General features: G+C 44.8%; 1 protein-coding gene across 4 annotated transcripts in view; it reads left to right on the top strand.

The window, feature by feature from the left end:
* PLCE1 (phospholipase C epsilon 1) overlaps positions 1–14,385 on the top strand; it is a 329,780-nt gene that overhangs the window by 87,940 nt on the left and 227,455 nt on the right. The gene's annotated exons all lie outside the window — the stretch shown is intronic.

Raw genomic sequence — 14,385 nt, 5'->3', positions numbered from 1 at the left:
CAGATCCAGGAAGGTGAAGCCAGGTGAGCTGCTTGCCCTGGAGACAGTCTGCTCACAGAGAGGAGACTTCACCAGAGTCCTGACTGGCTTTGTGGGGAGCAGTTCTAGAGCATTGCCCGGGGACTCAGTGACAACTGGTGGCAGAGGTGGGATGTACTGCACCCCGTGAATGGTGCTTCTTGCAGTAAGTGACTGGGGAGCAGTAAAATGAAGGGGGATTGACGAGGACCAGGCGTGCTGAAGGCTCAGAGAGGGGCGGTTTCAGGGGGCGAAGGAGCTACGCTTAACCCCTGGGAGTGTGTGACCAGCGAGGAGGACTGTTGGAGTAACGGGGTCCCCCTGAGGATTGCAGCGAGCAGTCTCGGGCGGAGGAACCTGCGGCTTGACCCTGGGAGAGAGAAGGACTTTTGCAGTGACAGGGTTCCCCTGGGGATTGCAGCGAGCGGTCCCAGGGGCGGAGGAGTCTGCAGCTCAACCCTGGCAAAGAGGTGGTGACCTCGAGACGGGCTGGCACACTAGGGGTTCTTCCTGGAAACTGTGGGGGTGCGAAGAGCACACAGGCCGGTGAGTCCAAAGCAGCTTGGGAACAGTGAAGTGATGGCCTATCAGTGCACCATCTCCTCAAGAAGGACATTGTAATCCTGTGCAAAAAGAGAGGGTTAAGCATTGGGAAGTTCACCAAGGCACAGTTAATCGTGCAGCTGGAGGACGAGGACCATGGGAAATGAGGGTCACAATGCCACCTCTGGAGCACCGAAAAGGTCTCAGGTATTTATTCTCTGCTCTTTGCAGTGTCAAAGAGGTCAATAGCATTGAGATTAGTGTTAGATTCCATTGACTGAACTCTTTCATGATATACAGGCATTTCATAATGGAGGCATTTTGGTCAGTCATCTGCAGGGATTGTTTGTCCCTCTCAGGCGCAAGAGAGTACAGATGACCAGGAAACAGTGCAGGTCAGAGCATCTCCAAGTTTCTGCTCAAGAGGATCTCACAGCTGGAGAATCATATCTTTTGTTAATATGGTGGTTCTTTGAGTGCTTGTTCATGTCAATTCCAATCAGGTGCGTGCATGCCTGGCAGACGGAAGATTTTCCTCCTAGCAGCATCCGTCGGGTTGGCCTGGGCGCCCCCTGCAGTCGCATCTTCATGGCTCTCAATATAGAGCCCTGCCAACCTGCCACCCCCTCAGTTCCTTCTTACCGCCTGTGATAGCTAGCGGGAATATCCCATAGCTCTTGCCTTGGCATGCGTCATTAGCAGTGTCCATTGTACACAGTTCTTATAATTAGTTAGTGTTCGTGAGTTGTAATTTTAGTATAGATTGTTAGTGCTAGCGTTTCTTTGAAGGGTCCCCCCCGCCAATGCTGCCAGAGCCAGGGTATGTCGTGGTCCCCGGGTTTTAAAACTTGCGAAGCCTGTGGCAAGTGAATGCCGAAAAGTGACCCGCACACCTCATGTTTAAGGTGCCTAGGGGAGAGTCACCAGAAAGACTGGTGCAAGATCTGTTGAGGGTTTTCACTGGTGCTACAAAAGAAAAGGAGGCCGGAGAGGGGCTGCTCTCCCCCGGCCAAGACCAAAGAGCCGGCCGCTGTGAGACCCAAGACGGACCACGCCACCTGTATGAGTCACGTCGACTGCTGCCCCGGTGGGGGGCGCGGTAGAGTCTGGACCCGCCTCATTCTCTGGCCCTGAGTCAAGAGCTGCACCTCCCGTCTTCCCCAGAGGCTTCTGAGGTGGCGCAGGACTTGCTACGCCTCATGGTGCCGTTCTCCTTGCCTAAACGGGATAAGTCGCCAGCACCGGTCGGTCTCTGGGCACCATCAAGGGGGAAACACAAGGACTTTGTGGCAGACTCCAGCCTCATTGCCTCTGACGGCGAAGCAAAATGAGAGATGCTACTTTGTGCTCTTGAAGGGTTGCGAGTACTTGTATACAACCCCGCTTTCAATTCCCTGGGGGTGGATGCAACCAGCATGAACATGAACCAGCATGAACATCAGGGCTACCAGGGGTCCTCTCCTAACAACCAAGAGGCGAAAAGATTAGACCTTTTCGGGAGAAAGGTCTACTCGACCAGCGGGTTGCAGCTCTGCATCGCAAACCAGCAGGCCATTGTGAGCAGATACTGCTTTAACACCTGTAGTGCAGTGGCCAAGTTTGCGGAGCTGCCGCCACGGGACTCCTGCTCTGAATTCTCTGCCCTGGTGGAGGAGGGCAGACTGATCACCCGAGCCTCCCAGAGGCCACTCTGGACGGGGGGGATGCGGCCATGCAGCCTATGGCTATGGGAGTGGCCATGAGGAGGAGCTCCTGGCTGCAAGTCTCTGGTCTGCCTTACGAGGTCCAGCAGATCATCCAGGACCTCCCCTTAGAGGGTTTGGCTCTTTTCTCCGAAAAGACAGATAAAAGACTTCACAGCCTGAAAGACTCCAGAGCCACCCTCAAATCGTTGGGCCTCCATACTCCTGCCACGCAGTGGAAGCATTTTAGGCCGCAACCTCCTCCATGGTTCTATTAGTCTCAGAACTGACAGGACGGTTCACAGAAGAGAAACAAGAGCAGCAGGAAGAGGCCACACCCATCCTTAAGCCAGAACTCTGGCCAGCCCAAGCCTTCATCCATCCAGCAGGAGGCCTTTTGAAGGTGCGAACAAGGACGGCACACCAGTACGTGAACTGGATCCAACCTGCCTTACCTTCTCGTCCCAACTATCCCCTTTCTACCCTGCGTGGGCCCCGTATCACATCGGACCGATGGGTGCACTGCACGGTAGAAAGGGGATACTCACTCCAATTCTCAGCCCTCCCACCCTTCCACCCCTCCTTCCCTGTTCCTCTTCAGGGACCCTTCTCATGAGCAACTCCTCATACAGGAGGTGGACTCGTTCCTCTTGCTGGGGGCAATACATCATTCCTCTATCTTCCCTTCCCTGGATCCAGGCAGCAGGTACACATGTTTCCATACCTTGACGATTGGCTGATCAAGGGCCACTCCAGGGCTCAAGTGGAGGAACAAGTAGACTTCATAAGAACAGCATTTGATGAACTAGGCCTTCTCCTGAATGTGGGGAAATCTACGCTGTCCCCAGTTCAGCAGATAGAATTTATAGGGGCGGTACTGGACTCGACACCGGCCAGGGCATACCTCCCGCAAGTGAGGTTCTGGACCCTGGCCGATATCATTCGAAGTCTTAGGTAGTTCCCCACTACCACAGCAAGGAATTGCCTGAAACTCCTGGGACACATGGCTGCCTGTATCTACGTGTGCAACACGCCAGGGTCAGACTCTGGCCATTCACACTGAGGCCAACCACGATTGATCGGCCAGCTCCGGACAGTTTGGACAGGGTCATAAGTCTTCCTCACCTGGTCCTTGACTCCCTCCTATGATGGCTTGATCTGCAGGTAGTGTGTGCAGCGGTCCCCTTCACTAGCCCTCAGCCATCCCTCTCGCTAGAGACAGACGCGTCAGCCTTGGGCTGGGGAGTACATGTGGGAGACCGCAGGACACAAGGCCTCCGGTTTCAGGTGGAACTTGCTTTCCATATCATCGTCAGAGAGCTGAGAGTGGTCCACCTAGCATGCCAGACTTTCCAAGCCCACTTAGCAGACAGATGCATATCCGTTATGACAGACAGCACCACAGTGATGTTTTAGATCAACAAACGGGGGTGCATGATCCTCTCCCCTGTGCCAGGAAGCCCTCAGACTGTGGGATTTTTGTGTGGAGCATTCAGTATACCTGCAAGCATCGTACCTCCCTGGAGTACAGAACGAGTTGGGGGACCATCTCAGCAGGTAGTTCTGCATGACAAGTGGATGTTGCAAACTCCATCTTCCAATGGTGGGGCTTTCCCCAAATAGACCTGTTTGCCATCGTGGACACGTTCCTCCTGTGGGGAGGCCATCTCCTATATGCATTCCTGCCCATCTCCCTCGTTCACAAGGTCCTCCTCAAGATATGGAGGAAAGAAGCTTCGTGGTATTGATAGCTCCAGCCTGGGCCTGCCAGCACTGGTACACATCTCTCCTGGAAATGTCCATGGAAGCCCCAATCACCTTGCTGCTCTTCTTGGACATGATGACTCAGAATCTGGGCCGTCTCCAGCACCCGAACCTCGAGTCGTTGCACCTCATGGCATGAAAGCTCCATGATTGAACCCGATGAAGCTCTCCTGCTCGGACCCAGTTAGACAAGTCCTTCTTGGCAGTAGGAAACCCTCCACCAGGGTTTCCTACTGCCAAAAAGGACTTGTCTAACTGGGTTGTTAGGACTTGTCCACCAGGGCTAACTACCTGGCCAAATGGAAGAGATTTTCAATCTGTTTAGTGCAACACTGTCCATCTCCGATGCTCATCTCCATACCACTTATATTAGACTACCTTCTCCATCTTAAGTAGCAGGGGCTGTCCATGTCGTCAATAAAGGTTCACTTGACCACCATTTTGTCCTTCCATCCAAGTGCAGAGGGCCAGTCTGTCTTTGTCAACTCTATGGTCAGCTGTTTCCTGAAGGTCTCAACAGACTATACCCACATGTCCGACAACCGGTCCCGGCCTGGGACCTTAATCTGGTCCTTTCCAAACTGGTGGGGCCGCCCTTCGAACCGCTGGTAATTTGCTCCCTGCTCTACCTCTCGTACAAGGTGGCGTTTCTGGTAGTGATAATCTCAGCCAGGAGGGTGTCTGAGCTCAAGGCCCTAAATTTAGAGCCTCCTTACACAGTGTTCTTTAAGGACAAGGTTCAGCTCAGGCCGCACCCAGCTTTCTGCACTCCAGAAGGTTATTTCCCAATTTCACATCAACCAGGACATATTCCTCCCAGTGTTCTATCCTAAGCTGCTCCTTAGTAGCAGGAAGCAGAGGCTTCACTCATTGGACGTCCGCAGAGTGCTAGCCTTTTACATCGAAAGAACAAAACCGTTCCGGAAGTCCAATCAACTGTTTGTGGCCATGGCAGACAGGATGAAAGGTCTTCCAGGCTCCTCTCAATGAATTTTGTTGTGGATCACGTCCTGCATCTGAGAGTGCTACAGCCTGGCAGAGATGCCTGCACCTCCACTCACAGCGCACTCCACCAGCTCCTTCAGCAGCATTCCTGGCACAGGTTCCCATCCAGGAAGTATGCAGAAATGTGATGTGGTCCTCAATACATACTTTTATGTTGCATTATGCTATCACTCAGCAGGCCAGAGAAAATGCGGCCTTTGGCAGAGCAGTGCTCCGGTCAATAGACATCTGAACTCTGACCTCGCCTCCAGAGCTTAGGTTGGAATTGACATGAACAAGCACTCGAAGAAGAAAAAATGGTTACTCACCGTCTCGTAACTGTTCTTTGAGATGTGTTCATGTCCATTCCAATACCCACCCACCTACCCCTCTGTCAGAGTAGCTGGCAAGAAGGAACTGAGAGGGTGGCAGGGCTCTATATTGAGCGCCATGAAGGTGCAACTCTAAGGGACGCGCAGGCCAACCCGACGGATGCTACTAGGGGAAAAATCTTCTGGTTGCCGTGCACGCGCGTGCACACACCTGATTGGAATGGACATGAGCAACACATCTCAAAGAATAACTGGTATGAGAAGGGGAGTAACTGTTTTTTCCATTGGTCCAAGCAGCAGGTTAACCCTCTGATGCATCATGCATTGGGGCAGGAGACCCCAAATCACAGAGATGCAAAAGCAATCCTTCACCTTTTTCTGGTTATCAAGAAGTCCTTGGAATGGTGGAAAGAAGTGACACCTCTTCCAAGAATTGGAATAACTGCAAATGCCAGCCTCAGGAGTTGAGGTGGAAGGAACAACCCTGCATGTCCATTAGAAACCGTTGAGAACGGTCCCTATGCATAAATCTGTTGGAACTTCATGCAGAGGCAGTCACATTTTAGTCTTGAAAGAAGAGCAAGTTCAGTGCAGAGTGGGGTTTGATATGAACTGACAGTATAGCAGTGAAGAAGCAGAGACATATGAGGAGCACAGTGGAACACAATTTGCCGACCTTCGGAGTAGCTCATTTGGTTGGATCTCCCAGCACGCAGGCAGACAGGCTGAGCTACTGGAGGCTCCATTGGGGCAAGCAGTCCCTGATTTCAGTGGTCTTCCAGTAAATCTGCCCAAGCTAGGATATCTATTTGATGGAGTTGAGCAAATTCTGTACCTGGTTAAAATAGGCCGGTGCCTTCACACTAAGTGCTTTTTTCATCCCCTGGACCGGTCCACTATTATATTCTTATCTTCCCTTCCCTCTGAGCCATCAAGACCCCCAGAAATCTAAGACAGACCAGGCAGAAATATCCAGTTATTTCTGGAAGAGTCACTGAGCTTGAGTTCAATATGTTTAGATTCAGGGCTCAGTGTACCTCTGTTCTCCAGAAATGTTACAGCTGAAGGTCTGCTGTAGGAGAGGAGATCCCTGAAAAGTCAGAGCTTAACCAGAAAAGTAATTAGCTCTCTCTCTAGGCCTTGGAAACCCTTTATGTCCATGATTTACTACCATACTAAGTAAAGATTGTATCACTGGTATGCTATGGGGAGGTAAAGTCTTTAGCTGTCTAGAGCCTTTCCAGGAAAAGCTGCAGAAAGAGAGGAAGCCTTCATACCTTGAAAAGATAGGAGTCATATTTACAAGCAATAAGGGACTTCTATTAAATTTCTATCCTGTAATATCAAGACTTGTGAGGGTGGTGAAGAATCTGACAGCATCACCATATTGCTCCGGTGTATAGAGTTAATCTGATTCTTCAGATTGTTTTCCTCCCTTTGAGCCTTCAGACACGGTCTTTCCTTTCTTGTTTTCCATTAAAGTAGCCTTTTGGATGGTTATTATCTCTGCCAGAAAAGTTGAAGAAATTCGCTGCTTTGCTTTCTTTATGATCCTTTTCTGATTTTGCATAAAGATTAGGTGGCCCTTAAGACATTGCTCCATTTTGTTCCCAAAGTTAATTTGGAATTTCAAAGGGAACAGACATTTGAACTTCCCATCTTTGTGCTCCAACCCTTTCTTACCCAGAGAGGCCCTTTGGCACATTCTGAATTTAGTTAAAATGACAAACAAGTTCACTGAAAGAAGAGTATGTTCATGTCCATAGAGACACAATGATCCCGAATACAACTGATGAGGTCATTCTCAAACCAAACACAAAATTTCACAGGACTATGAACATTGTTTTGTCCTCCTTCTGCCCAAATTGAGTCCCCAAAGAGCAAAGGGAATTTCATTGTTTATATGCCAGAAGAGCAATTTAAATTGTGTTTGAACAAATCTGATAGACTTTTTGTTTTGTTGGGACTGCCAAGAACAGATTGGCTGCCTTGAAATCTTTGATTGCAAGGTGGTTCATACTGCACATTAAAGAAGCTTATAAGAATAAAGCAGTTTCTGTACTAGATGGTATCAGGGTTCATTCTAACAGGACAATGGTATGGTCATAGGCACTTAGAATGAAGCTTTTATTACTGATCTCTGCAAGTCTGCATTATGGCGCTCACATCATACCTTCAGTTTAGATGCTTTAGTCTAAATTTTCAAAGAATTCATGTTACTTCAGCTGTTAATATACTGCATTATAGTGATGTAGCATCTTGAAGAATACAGAGTATCTTCCCTAAATTTACATCACATAAATCTGGGTAAAATTTGGATTTTCTGAGGATATTCAACTAACTATGATCCTTAGTGTATGAGTTTAAATTAATTAAAAATAGGACCTTTTGAATTTATTTTTTTTCTTTCTCATTTTGTGCAAAGCTATTTTGCTAATAAATGGCTGGTTTGTATCCTTCAAATGTTCTGTGTAGTTAAAACTCATTTAAAACCAATGTCAGATGTATAATTGAAGAAATTGCAAGTAAGCACACTTATTAACTGTTGTATTCTAACTTTCATAGAATCATAGAATATCAGGGTTGGAAGGGATCTCAGGAGGTCATCTAGTCCAACCCCCTGCTCAAAGCAGGACCAATCCCAACTAAATCATCCCAGCCAGGGCTTCATCAAGTCTGACCTTTAAAAACCTCTAAGGAAGGAGATTCCACCACCTCCCTAGGTAACCCATTCTAGCGCTTCACCACCCTCCTAGTGAAAAAGTTTTTCCCAATATCCAACCTAAACCTCCCCCACTGCAACTTGAGACCGTTACTCCTTGTTCTGTCATCTGGTACCACTGAGAACAGTCTAGATCCATCCTCTTTGGAACTCCCTTTCAGGTAGTTGAAAGCAGCTATCAACCCCTCCCCCCCTTCTCTTCTTCAGACTAAACAATCCCAGTTCCCTCAGTCTCTCCATAGGTCATGTGTTCCAGCCCCCTAATCATTTTTGTTGCCCTCTGCTGAACTCTTTCCAATTTTTCCACATCCTTCTTGTAGCATGGGGCCCAAAACTACACACAGTACTCCAGATGAGGCCTCACCCATGCTGAATAGAGGGGAATTATCATGTCCCGCGATCTGCTGGCAGTGCCCCTACTTATACAGTCCAAAATGCTGTTAGCCTTCTTGGCAACAAGGGCACACTGTCAACTCATATCCAGCTTCTCGTCCACTGTAACTCCTAGGTCCTTTTCTGCAGAACTGCTGCCTAGCCATTCGGTCCCTAGTCTGTAGCAGTGCATGGGATTCTTCCATTCTAAGTGCAGGACTCTGCACTTGTCCTTGTTGAATCACATCAGATTTCTTTTCGCCCAATCCTCTAATTTGTCTAGGTCCCTTTGTATCCTATCCCTACCCTCCAGCGTATCTACCACTCCTCCCAGTTTAGTGTCATCTTCAAACTTGCTGAGGATGCAGTCCACGCCATCCTCCAGATCATTAATGAAGATATTGAACAGGACTGACCCTTGGGCACTCCGCTTGATACCGGCTGCCAACTAGACATGGAGCCATTGATCACTACCCATTGAGCCTGATGATCTAGCAAGGTTTCCATCCTCCTTATAGTCCATTCATCCAGACCATACTTGTTTAATTTGTCAGCAAGAATACTGTGGGAGACCGTATCAAAAGCTTTGCTAAAGTCAAGGAATAACATGTCCACTGCTTTCTCCTCATCCACAGAGCCAGTTATCTCATCATAGAGGCCGTTAGGTTAGTCAGGCATGACTTGCCCTTGGTGAATCCATGCTGACTGTTCCAGATCACTTTCCTCTCCTCTAAGTGCTTCAGAATTGATTCCTTGAGGACCTGCTCCATGATTTTTCCAGGGACTGAGGTGAGGCTGACCAACCATTATGTTCACCAGTTTCTTTATTCAAAATGGCTGCTGTTCCTTAATTTGCAATGGGATGGGAGGGAAGCTCCTCATGCCCTCAATAAAGATGGCCACCATTTCACTAAAGCCATCTGTGGGGCTACCCTTAGTAATGATGGCCAATGTTTCCCCATTGTTTTCAATAAAATGTAGGTACAGGCTATCTCCATGGAATATGACTGCCATCTAAATGCTTGGCATGTGCAAGTGAGGGTGTACTAGCCATGTCCTATTGTTTCCAATGGGACTGAAGCCACACTGTCAAAGGAGAGAGAGAGAGCCACCCTCTGTGATTTGTGGTTACAAAACTGGACAGTCAATTGAGGAGCTAATCAATGCTTCAAACCCCATCGTGGTTAGAGGGAGAGTAGCTCTGAGCTCCCATGCTGGGGTTTGTCCAGCCTCTTTCAAATATCTATGTCTTAACAGATGCTCCTCCACTCTGAAGCAAGGTAGAGTGGTTTCACCACATGTCTGGGTCTCTTGATGAGGAATGCAGGCTCCATTGTACTTGAATTAGACATGGTAGAAACAGGCCAATCATCCTCTCTCTCAAAAATAAGCTCCATGACCCTCTCTTCAACCTGCTTCTGCTCTGTCCCTTTCTTCAGACATCACTATTCCATTGTGATTCCCACACACTACATAAGACATTGTATGTGTGTGTGAGAAAGGCAAGACGTGCTTTCCAACACTTCCGTGCCCTTCCAGGGCTCTTGTATACTTGCCATATTAGAAATCTTGGAAGTTCCATAAACAAAATCTTTGTTTAAAGGAATTAAGGTTGGTTAAGCAGGTCATCTCCTTAACACTAAGTCTTTAAACCATGGAAATGCCAAGTTGTGGGGTAGCTCTTAATTATATGTTAACACCAACACAGTACATTTCTACTGACAGTGACAGACTCCACAGCCTCATAAGCAACTTTGTTCTCCTCCAACAATTAAGGAAACACATGTACCAATCCAGCTATCCTCCACTCTTTCAGGTTTTTACAATGAATCATTAGCTAGAGGAAAGATTTTATAGAATCATAGAAATCTTTGTTCGAGGTTTTATATTACTGTGAATTCCACATTTAATTGAAGTTTTTTGAGACATTGTTTATAATGACTCTTTCACAACAAATATAATGGACATTAGACTAGTTTAAAGCTATAAAAGGAAAGTTTCACTGAACAAAATATTCAGCAACATTTACCAATGCAGCTGGGTTTTTTTTTCTGTCCACTTGTTATCAGGGAAGCATCACCCTATAGGCAGGTGGTATGGTGTAGAGCAGGGGTTCTCAAACTGGGGGTCACAAGGTTCTTACATGGGGGGTCACGAACTGTCAGCCTCCAACCCATACCCCGCTTTGCCTCCAGCATTTATAATGGTGTTAAATATATAAAAAGTGTTTTTAATTTATAAGAAGGAGTCGCACTCAGAGGTTTTCTATGTGAAAGGGGGTCACCTGTACAAAAGTTTGAGAACCACTGGTGTAGAGAAAGTAAAATACAATCAATGATCAGAAAGAGAGAAATTATTTTTCTTAAAGAGCTTTTTTCTTAAAATACACAATAACTGTAACAGCTATTTTCCATTGCTGTTTGTAAAATCAAGGGTTTTATATCAAAATATGGATCCAAAAATAGCTTGTACAGTAGAACCTCAGAATTACAAACACCTCGGGAATGGAGGTTGTTTGTAACTCTGAAATGTTCTGTTTTCCCCCTGAAAGTTTACAACTGAACATTGAACATTGACTTAATACAGCTTTGAAACTTTACTATGCAGGAAAAAATGGTGCTTTTAACCTCTTAATTTAAATGAAACCAGTACAGAAAAAAAATTCTTACCTCATCCAATCTTTTTTTTAAACCTTTCTCTTTATTTTTGTAGTAGTTTGAATTTAACATAGTACTGTACTGTAACATAGTACTGTATTTGCCTTTTGGGGTGGGGGGTGTCCTCTGCTGCTGCCTGATTGCATATTTCCGGTTCCAAATGACATGGGTGGTTGACCAGTCAGTTTGTAACTCTGGTGTGTGTAACTCTGAAGTTCTACTGTACAAAAAAACCATGAACATCATGTTATTTTTGTTTCTATTTTGGAATAGTGAGAGATTTTATAGTAATATCAATTGTAATACAACAGAATCTCTCATCTGCCTACTGTATTTTAAATGGCTGTTAGCAACTGTATCACTGAAGTATCTGATGACACATCCCCACTGCTTGAAGGAGGAAAAAGTGATGTTGAATGAGTTGTAGAAAAGCACTGTTCAAGTTAGTTAAAATATCTGTATATATTCCTTTCTTCAACACACACTTTATTATCTTCATGTCAAATACAAGCCTATAATGGATAAAACAAGGGTATACTGTGCAGGCATTGAAGTATAAAGAGAGGTTTAAGACTTATCTTCATATGGAGAGTGAGGTTGAGAGAGAGAAGAATATTCTAACTATACTAACAAATTTGTTCTAAAGTAATAAAGCACACATACTTTTGTAGAATTTATTCTTTAATTTTTTTCTCTTGTTCATAGGTTGTCTGACATAGTGTCAGGAATAAGTATTTTTCATTTGGTTAGTAAATAATGGACTGTTTGCTTTGTTCTAAGTCAGAGTATTCCAAAGAGAAAAATATGACTAATGCTTAACGAGTGAATGCATTTGAACTGTGCTTAAATTGCACAGAAATGCATAGTTCTATTAATCCTGTGCCATCCTTTTGCAAAAGACAAGGTGTACATTTGAGTAGTCTATGTAATAGGTTTCTTTCAACAGCATTTCCTGACTGTAATGGGTCAGAATCTCTATAGAGCAGGGGTTCTCAAACTGGGGGTCGCGTGATTATTGCATGGGGGGGTTGTGAGCTGTCAGCCTGCACCCTAAACCCTGCTTTTCCTCCAGCATTTATAATGGTGTTAAAGATATTAAAAAGTGTTTTTAATATATAAGGGGGGTCGCACTCAGAGGCTTGCTATGTGAAAGGGGTCACCAGTACAGAAGTTTGAGAACCACTGTTATAGAGCATTCAGAGAGATTGTAAGGCCACATCGTTATTGACCTATATGTCTGTCAGTATTGAGAGTAGACTTACAAGTTTTCATGAATGTGACATTTGACACAAGAGTGCTGCAAGCTGTATTATCTTTGCAGATGAGGTAAAATGAGAATGGGAACTGTATATGTAAACATAAAACATAATGCCTCCCCCCTCAAAAAAAAGTTCTATTAATGCTCATAAAATCACAATTTTAGGGACTGTGATCCTTGTCTCGCTGAAAAATAGAAAACATTTTCTGTGCTTACCTGAAAATCTCCCTCCTCCAAGTACTTGGGTCCTCAGATACAACACCCTTTTAGTGAGTTTGGAACTCTAAAGGAGCAATTTTTTTTTAAATAAAAGAGAGGACTCCATTTCCTTAGTTTTGTCGTAGGTATGTATTGTTTATTGTTAATTTAAAAACAGTTTTTGGAAGCTGAAACAGCTGAACTCCTTAGCTTGGTTATTACATTTTCGGGACGCTCAGTGGTTTGAGCATTGGCCTGCTAAACCCAGGGTTGTGAGTTCAATCCTTTAGGGGTGCATTTAGGGATCTGGGGCAAAATCCAGTACTTGGTCCTGCTAGTGAAGGCAGGGGGCTGGATTCGATGACCTTTCAGGGTCCCTTTGAGTTCTATGAGATAGGTATATCTCCATATAGATAGGTAAGAGGAGCAGCTTAACCTATTGCCAGTAATTGACATCTGTCTGTATATGTAGTCTGCAAAAAGGCTGAATATCCAATTTTAGGATCTGTGGGCCTTGTTACCTGAAGAAAATAAATTTCCCTAATCGTAAGCTTTGTGGTACAGTCTAATAACAATTAGAAGAATTCCCCTCTGATTCTCAAATACTTTCAGAATGTTCTCCCTAACAAATCTCTGAGGGGAATCAACATCCTGAGTGGAGAAAGAGAAGACGTATAGAGCTCTTACTTTTTGTTCATCTGTGGAGGGCATACTTGGCTGACCTCAAGTGCCAAGTATTCTCTACCTAGCTACTTAAATATATTTTTTAATCTTTGAACAGGGAAACTGGTTTATTTGTTGAAAAAGATTAAAATCTTAATGCCACCATTGTATGTAAATTAGGTTTAAAGATTCTAGATCCCCCTAAACTGGATGCTTTAATCTCCTCTATTTAGTGAAAAGCTCCTTAGTTGCAGAAAAAAAAAAATCTTGTAAAGTGAACTTAGTTCTGAATTGCTCTAATTGCAAAAGCATATCCATCCTCCTTGCTTTGTGTACCAGTTATTCTGACCTCTTTAAAATAAGTCTCTTATTTCAGTGACAAAACATCCCATTAAAGGTGATGGTTGGGCATTAAGACAGAGACTGAGTTCTATGTTTCTTCCTTTTATATTTAACTTTTAGTATAACTCCTTTATGTGGAAGTGTAAATATTTTGCAAGATATAAACATTTATTTCAACCAAAACAACATATCTAAAGAGTATTATATCAAGTTTTAGTGTTTTAGGCATGACTAAACAGAATTCATTCAAATCAGTATTTTCTACCAGGTGTAAGAAAATGCTGTACTTTACATAAGAAGGATAGTTTCACATCTTCTGAGGGGGCAATCAGTTTTGTATTTTACAGGTGCGTATGTCTCTTTTAGCAAAGCATTGGGTTCACAGAGATAGAGGTTTAATAAATTATTCTAGTTTACTTTTAATGATAATTTTGCACTCTTCCTCTTAGAATTTTGACTCACTTAGGAAAAAATAGCATGGTTTAGGCTTTTGTACTCTTAAACTGAAACAATACCTTATCAGGAAAAGATTTCTCTATTTCCCAACTAACACACAGTTCATCGATCCTGTTCAGCTCCAGTGTATTTAATTACTTCTGTTGAGACACTCTACTCACAAAAACTCTGAGTGCGAAATAGAACAGGAAGGAATCATGGCGGAGTGAGGGCTTTAAAATGGTCAACTCTCCACCCACTGACAGATGTTGCTGCTCCTGGATTTGGACACGGGGCTGAGGTGGAAAGTGACAGTGTTCTGAAAGCATCATTCAAACCTATCTAGGTAATTTTTTGCTGTAAAGTTTTTATGGTGTCCCTTATGCTATTTCTTAGGGAAAGCTTTATCTTTTTT

The sequence above is a fragment of the Chrysemys picta genome, chromosome 7 (genome assembly GCF_011386835.1).
Source record: "Chrysemys picta bellii isolate R12L10 chromosome 7, ASM1138683v2, whole genome shotgun sequence".
Lineage (NCBI taxonomy): Eukaryota > Metazoa > Chordata > Testudines > Emydidae > Chrysemys > Chrysemys picta.
The sequence above is the reverse complement of the archived record's forward strand: the minus strand, read 5'-3'. Positions and strand labels throughout refer to the sequence as shown.